Source organism: Capricornis sumatraensis, chromosome 20 (genome assembly GCF_032405125.1).
Source record: "Capricornis sumatraensis isolate serow.1 chromosome 20, serow.2, whole genome shotgun sequence".
In the NCBI taxonomy this organism is placed as follows: Eukaryota; Metazoa; Chordata; class Mammalia; order Artiodactyla; family Bovidae; genus Capricornis; species Capricornis sumatraensis.
Genome location: NC_091088.1, coordinates 31,322,708 through 31,331,418, shown reverse-complemented (window position 1 = coordinate 31,331,418; position 8,711 = coordinate 31,322,708).

Genomic DNA, 8,711 nt, shown 5'->3' with positions numbered 1-8,711 from the left:
TATAATCGGCTCCAGTTTCATCCATCTCATCAGAACTGATTCAAATGTATTCTTTTTAATGGCTGAGTAATACTCCATTGTGTATATGTACCACAGCTTTCTTATCCATTCATCTGCTGATGGACATCTAGGTTGTTTCCATGTCCTGGCTATTATAAACAGTGCTGCGATGAACATTGGGGTACATGTGTCTCTTTCAATTCTGGTTTCCTTGGTGTGTATGCCCAGCAGTGGGATTGCTGGGTCATAAGGTAGTTCTATTTGCAATTTTTTAAGGAATCTCCACACTGTTCTCCATAGTGGCTGTATTAGTTTGCATTCCCACCAACAGTGTAGGAGGGTTCCCTTTTCTCCACACCCTCTCCAGCATTTATTGCTTGCAGATTTTTGGATCGCAGCCATTCTGATTGGTGTGAAGTGGTACCTCATTGTGGTTTTGATTTGCATTTCTCTGATAATGAGTGATGTTGAGCATCTTTTCATGTGTTTGTTAGCCATCTGTATGTCTTCTTTGGAGAAATGTCTATTTAGTTCTTTGGCCCATTTTTTGATTGGGTCATTTATTTTTCTGGAATTGAGCTGCATAAGTTGCTTGTATATTTTTGAGATTAGTTGTTTGTCAGTTGCTTCATTTGCTATTATTTTTTCCCATTCAGAAGGCTGTCTTTTCACCTTGCTTATATTTTTCTTTGTTGTGCAGAAGATTTTAATTTTAATTAGATCCCATTTGTTTATTTTTGCTTTTATTTCCAGAATTCTGGGAGGTGGATCATAGAGGATCCTGCTGTGATTTATGTCGGAGAGTGTTTTGCCTATGTTCTCCTCTAGGAGTTTATAGTTTCTGGTCTTACATTTAGATCTTTAATCCATTTTGAGTTTATTTTTGTGTGCGGTGTTAGAAAGTGATCTAGTTTCATTCTTTTACAAGTGGTTGACCAGTTTTCCCAGCACCACTTGTTAAAGAGATTGTCTTAACTCCATTGAATATTCTTGCCTCCTTTGTCAAAGATAAGGTGTCCATATGTGTGTGGATTTATCTCTGGGCTTTCTATTTTGTTCCATTGATCTATATGTCTGTCTTTGTGCCAGTACCATACTGTTTTGATGACTGTGGCTTTGTAGTAGAGCCTGAAGTCAGGCAAGTTGATTCCTCCAGTTCCATTCTTCTTTCTCAAGATTGCTTTGGCAATTCGAGGTTTTTTGTGTTTCCATACAAATCTTGAAATTATTTGTTCTAGTTCTGTGAAAAATATGGCTGGGAGCTTGATAGGGATTGCATTGAAGAGACCATAGCAAAAATCAACAAAGCCAAAAGCTGGTTCTTTGAAAGGATAAATAAAATTGACAAACCACTAGCCAGACTCATCAAGAAGCAAAGAGAGAAAAATCAAATCAATAAAATTAGAAATGAAAATGGAGAGATCACAACAGACAACACAGAAATACAAAGGATCATAAGAGACTACTATCAGCAGTTGTACGCCAATAAAATGGACAACGTGGAAGAAATGGACAAATTCTTAGAAAAATACAATTTTCCAAATCTGAACCAGGAAGAAATAGAAAATCTTAACAGACCCATCACAAGCAAGGAAATTGAAACTGTAATCAGAAATCTTCCAGCAAACAAAAGCCCAGGTCCAGACGGCTTCACAGCTGAATTCTACCAAAAATTTCGAGAAGAGCTAACACCTATCCTACTCAAACTCTTCCAGAAAATTGCAGAGGAAGGTAAACTTCCAAACTCATTCTATGAGGCCACCATCACCCTAATACCAAAACCTGACAAAGATGTCACAAAAAAAGAAAACTACAGGCCAATATCACTGATGAACATAGATGCAAAAATCCTCAACAAAATTCTAGCAATCAGAATCCAACAACACATTAAAAAGATCATACACCATGACCAAGTGGGCTTTATCCCAGGGATGCAAGGATTCTTCAATATCCGCAAATCAATCAATGTAATTCACCACATTAACAAATTGAAAAATAAAACCCATATGATTATCTCAATAGATGCAGAGAAGGCCTTTGACAAAATTCAACATCCATTTATGATAAAAACTCTCCAGAAAGCAGGAATAGAAGGAACATACCTCAACATAATAAAAGCTATATATGACAAACCCACAGCAAACATTATCCTCAATGGTGAAAAATTGAAAGCATTTCCCCTAAAGTCAGGAACAAGACAAGGGTGCCCACTTTCACCGCTACTATTCAACATAGTTCTGGAAGTTTTGGCCACAGCAATCAGAGCAGAAAAAGAAATAAAAGGAATCCAAATTGGAAAAGAAGAAGTAAAACTCTCACTGTTTGCAGACGACATGATCCTCTACATGGAAAACCCTAAAGACTCCACCAGAAAATTACTAGAGCTCATCAATGAATATAGTAAAGTTGCAGGATATAAAATCAACACACAGAAATCCCTTGCATTCCTATACACTAATAATGAGAAAGTAGAAAAAGAAATTAAGGAAACAATTCCATTCACCATTGCAACGAAAAGAATAAAATACTTAGGAATATATCTACCCAAAGAAACTAAAGACCTATATATAGAAAACTATAAAACACTGATGAAAGAAATCAAAGAGGACACTAATAGATGGAGAAATATACCATGTTCATGGATCGGAAGAATCAATATAGTGAATTGATGCTTTTGAACTGTGCTGTTGGAGAAGACTCTTGAGAGTCCCTTGGACTGCAAAGAGATCCAACCAGTCCATTCTGAAGGAGATCAACCCTGGGTGTTCTTTGGAAGGAATGATGCTAAAGCTGAAGTTCCAGTACTTTGGCCACCTCATGCGAAGAGTTGACTCATTGGAAAAGACTCTGACGCTGGGAGGGATTGGGGGCAGGAGGAGAACGGGACGACAGAGGATGAGATGGCTGGATGGCATCACAGACTTGATGGACGTGAATCTGAGTGAACTCCGGGAGATGGTGATGGACAGGGATGCCTGGCGTGCTGCGATTCATGAGGTCGCAAAGAGTCGGACACGACTGAGCGACTGAACTGAACTGATACACAGTCATTAATTATAAATGGACTAAATGCTCCAGTTAAAAGGCAAAGATTTCAGACTGGATGGGGAGAAATTTATGTTGTTTAAAAGTGAACGAACACATCTAAAACATAAGAATAGAGAATATTTTAAGGCAATAAAATAAAAATACTAGTTTTCAAAAAGCTAGTATAACTTTATTTGTAAAAGACAAAGTAGACTTTAAGGCAAAAATACATTACTAGGGGTGAAGATAATAACAAAACTTAATTTCACTGACTCAATGAACATGAGTTTGAGCAAAGCCCAGGAAATAGTGAAGGACAGGGAAGCTTGGCATGCTGCAGGACATGACTTCAGTTCAGTTCAGTCACTCAGTCGTGTCCAACTCTTTGTGACCCCATGAACTGCAGCACGCCAAGGCTCCCTGTCCATCACCAACTCCCGGAGTTCACTCAAACTCATGTCCATCGAGTCGGTGATGCCATCCAGCCATCTCATCCTCTGTCGACCCCTTCTCCTCCTGCCCCCAATCCCTCCCAGCATCAGAGTCTTTCCAATGAGTCAACTCTTCCCATGAGGTGCCCAAAGTATTGGAGTTTCAGCTTTAGCATCATTCCTTCCAAAGAACACCCAGGGTTGATCTCCTTCAGAATGGACTGGTTGGATCTCCTTGCAGTGCAAGGGACTCTCACGAGTCTTCTCCAACACCACAGTTGAAAAGCATCAATTCTTCAGTTCTCAGCATTCTTCACAGTCTAACTCTCACATCCATACATGACCACTGGAAAAACCATTGCCTTGGCTAGACAGATCTTTGTTGGCAAAGTAATGTCTGCTTTTTAATATACTATCTAGGTTGGTCATAACTTTTCTTCCAAGGAGTAAGCGTCTTTTAATTTCATGGCTGCAGTCACCATCTGCAGTGATTTTAGAGACCCCAAAAAATAAAGTCTGACACTGTTTCCACTGTTTCCCCGTCTATTTCTCAAGAAATTATGGGACCAGATGCCGTGATCTTTGTTTTCTGAATGTTGAGCTTTAAGCCAACTTTTTCATTCTCCTCTTTCACTTTCATCAAGAGGCTTTTTAGTTCCTCTTCACTTTCTGCCATAAGGGTGGTGTCGTCTGCATATCTGAGGTTATTGATATTTCTCCCGGCAATCTTGATTCCAGCTTGTGCTTCTTCCAGCCCAGCATTTCTCATGATGTACTCTGCATAGAAGTTAAATAAGCATGGTGACAATATACAGCTTTGATGTACTCCTTTTCCTATTTGGAACCAGTCTGTTGTTCTGTGTCCAGTTCTAACTGCTGCTTCCTGACCTGCATACAGATTTCTCAAGAGGCAGGTCAGGTGGTCTGGTATTCCCATCTCTTTCAGAATTTTCCCCAGTTTATTGTGATCCATGCAGGACATGTCTTAGCAACTGAATAACAACAAAAGTTCTAATGATCATTGCAAAGTATGAAAAAGAGATGTTTGACAAAATTCAATATCCATTCATGGTTTTTAAAAAAAAACCTTAGGAACCTAGAAATATAAGGAACTTCCTAAATCTGATAAAGGGTACATACTGAAAAAAAAACTTAAAGCAAATATTATACTTCAGGGTGAAACTGTCAAAAAGTTTCCCTTTGAGTTTGGTAGCAAGATAAGGAAGCTTGCTATTACTATGCCAGTTCTATATTGCTCTGTCAAGACCTAGCCTGTGCAATAAGAAAAGAAAGTGAGATAAGACAGACAAGCATCAAAAAAAAATAAAATAAAAAACCTCACCATTCATAGATGTGATGATGAGTATATTTTAAAAAATTGAAAAACTATTTTAAAAAATTGACAATCTATTAGAATTAACAAGAGTGTTCAGTAAGTTTGCAGGATACAAAAAACAATGTTAAAACATCATTGTGTGATACTATATGCTGCTAAGTCGCTTCAGTCATGTCCGACTCTGTGCGACCCCATAGATGGCAGCCCACCAGGCTCCCCCGTCCCTGGGATTCTCCAGGCAAGAACACTGGAGTGGGTTGCCATTTCCTTCTCCAATGGAGGAAAGTGAAAAGTGAAAGTGAAGTCGCTTAGTCGTGTCTGACCCTCAGCAACCTCACAGACTGTAGCCTTCCAGGCTCCTCTGTCCATGGGATTTTCCAGGCAAGAGTACTGGAGTGGGGTGCCATTGCCTTCTCTGGTAATACTATATAGTAGCCACAATTAGAAAATAAAATTTTAAAAAGTCACAGTAACAGGTTCTGTTCATTATATGATGGTCCAAAATAATTCTGGCTTCCTGCTATCATGCCTTTATGAAATCCCCTTCTCTTGTGTGGGCTGCACTTAGTAACTTCAGTTCAGTCGCTCAGTCGTGTCCGACTCTTGGTGACCCCATGGACTACAGCATTCCAGGCTCTCCTGTCCTTCACCATCTCCTGGAATTTGCTCAGAATTATGTCCATTGAGTCAGTGATGCCATCCAACCATCTCATCTCTGTCATCCCCTTCTCCTCCTGCCTTCAATTTTCCCCAACATCAGGGTCTTTTCAAATGAGTCAGCTCTTCGCATCAGGTGGCCAAAGTATTGGAGCTTCAGCTTCAGCATCAGTCCTTCCAATGAGTATTCAGGGTTGATTTTTTTTTTAAGATCGACTGGTTTGATCTCCTTGCAGTCCAAGGGACTCTCGAGAGTTTTCTCCAACACCACAGTTCAAAAGCATCAATTCTTCGGTGCTCATGTTTCTTTATGATCTATATTCTGATGAATAGAACATAGCAGAAATCATGGCATGTCGTTTCTGACATTAGGTTATTAAAAGGCTGCGGCTCCCATCTTGGGTGTTCTCTCTGCCTCTCAAATTACTTCCCTCACGGGGAAGCCAGCTGTCATGTCATGAGGCAGCCCTACTGGTCCCCTTCACAAGTCAAGCCGAGGTAGGAGGAAGATTGGCCCCAGGCTGGGCAGCTGCAGTTGGTCTCCTGCTGACATTTCAAAATGGGATACCAGTGGGAGGATTGGGTCTTGAATTGGAGGCATTCTTGTGGATTTCCCAGCCTGACGCATGCACAGAAAAGGCCTTCAGTCTAGGGGAAGGATGAAAGGATGAAGAAGACACCTGCTGGAATCCATCTGGCTGAGAGATGCATGGCCACACCAGGACCAAATATGGAGACGATTGACTAGGAAAACAAAACAAATGGAAACTGCCTGCATACAAGCCACCTAAGCTGCCTCTATTGGGCTACTCACCTTGAGGCTGCCTCTGTGCCTTTGCACACCTGTATTGTTACTTCTTCCACACAAACAATGCTTTTCACTTTTTCACAATATTGGTCTCTTTGCTGAATTCTTTCTTCAAAGAAGACAAGAACCGACCCTCTTCCATCAGCTTTTCATCATGGGAATCAAAGCCTTTAGATAAGACCACAGCCCTAGTACATGGACTTGTAATATGACTTTGCAATTTCAATCCTAGGTATACACTCAAAAGAACTGAAAATGTATATTCACACAAAAACTTTGAGTACCCATAGCAGCATTGTTAATAATGCAAAATATTTGCCAACAGATTAAAAAATAAATAAAAGTGTGGCATGTCCACACAATGATATATTATTCATTAATGAAAAGGAACACATGCTACAACATGGAAAAACCTTGAAAATGTACTAGGTGAAAGAAACCAGGTATAAAGGCCACTTATTGCATAAGTCCATTCTATGAAATGTGCTGAATAGGCAAAGTTATACAGACAGAAAGTAGATCAATGGTTGCTTGATGCTGGAAGCTTGGGTGAAATGGAAATGAGGTGATGGGTATGAGGTTTCTTTCTTGGGGTAATGAACATATTCTAAAATTGACTGTGGTGATGGCTGCACAATTCTGCACAATCAGATCTTATGGAAAAAACCCAAATGAACTTTTGGGCTCACCCAATATTAGAAACTATTGAAATTGTACACTAAAAAAAGTAAGTCCACAGCCCTCGCCATCAACTCGACTGCAGCCTCATAAAAGACCTTGAGGCAGAGCCGCCAGCTAGGTGTATAATCCACAAAAGCTGCAGATGATAAATGTTTGAGGTTTTGCCACTGAGTCTGGGGATAATTTGTTACATGTTAATAGATAACTAATATAACCACCACCATTTGCAACACTTCAAAAATAGATCATGTGGCTAGAAATAAATCTAACCAGAAATGCACACAGTTCAGATACAGTTCTAAAATTTAATTGGGACATGCAGAAATAGACCAGAGCACTCACCAACAGTTCCACACATATGCAGCTGCCTGATTTACAACAGAGCTGGTGTTCCTGAGCATCAGGGAAAGGCTGGAGTTTATATGAATGGTGTTCAGACAGCTGGGTTTCCACAGGAGGAAAAAACAAAAACAAAATTCAGCCCTAACGCATACAAGCCACGAAAATCAAGTGCAGGTAAATTTAAAGACCCGACAGTGAAAAGCTGCAAAACTTCTTGGCAATGATTTAGAAAGATACCTTCCTGACTTTGAGCCAGGGAAGAATTTAACACAAAAAGCACTGGCCATCAGATAAATATTTAATCACCTAGAACATAATAAGCTGAAGAATCTCTGTTCATAAAAAGACGATAGGTGGGGTGGGGGGTTGGGGCTTCCCTGGTGGCTTAGTGATAAGGAATCCACCTGCCAATGCAGGAGACACAGGTTTGATCCCTGATCCCATATGCCTGGAGCAACTAAGCCCATGTGCCACAACTACGGAGTCCGAGCTCTAGAGCCCAGGAACCGTAACAAGGTCACCGCCATGAGAGCCCTCTGCACCACAACTAGAGCACGCCCCCACTGTCTGCAGCTAGAGGAAAGCCCGTGCAGCAGTGGAGACCAGCACGGCCAAAAATAACTATTTTTTTAAAAAGACTGTAGGGGAAAAAAGTGAATAAGATCACCGAGTGGGAGAATATAATGGCAATCATTTAACCGACAAAGAAGCCATATCCAGAATATATAAATATCCCCTAAAAATCAATAAGAACAACAGGAGAAGGGAGACTGAGACAAGGGCTTGGGTGTCCAGAAGATGATGCTCAAGGCAGGAGTGAGGGGTAGAGAGAGTGAGACAGGGCAGGTGGACATCCCAGTACCAGGACATTATCAAGGTCACTGCTGTAATCGGTGGGACCTCCAGGACTCCTGAGACAGTCAAGAGCAGTCTCTGTGAAGGTCAGGAGCTGGGGCGCCTGTCCATCAGCTATCATGCCCCCATTCCAGTCTTTTCCACAGTGTTGGAAAAGACCCTGGATAGAAGATTGACAGACTGGCTCTCTAGCAGTGGGAGCTTTGTACCCTGCACAATGGCCAAAATTAGAGGGATGCTGGCACCAGGGCCATATGTTACAAGCAACCCAATAGAAAATAGGCAAAAGATTTAAACAGATGCTTTTAAAAGGGGAGGGACGAATCCAACCAGACAATAAATATATGAAGAGATGCTCTACCTCATTAAATTGCCTTGGAAATGCAACTTACAGTAACAATGAGATACCACTACACACCCAGCAGATTAAGCAAGGGCTTCCCAGGTGGTGCCAGTGGTAAAAAAAAAAACCACCTGCCAGTGCAAGAGACTTAAGAGATGCAGGTTCAATCCCTGGATCAGGAAGATCCCCTGGAAGAGGGCATGGCAACCCACTCCAGGTTTCATGCCTAGA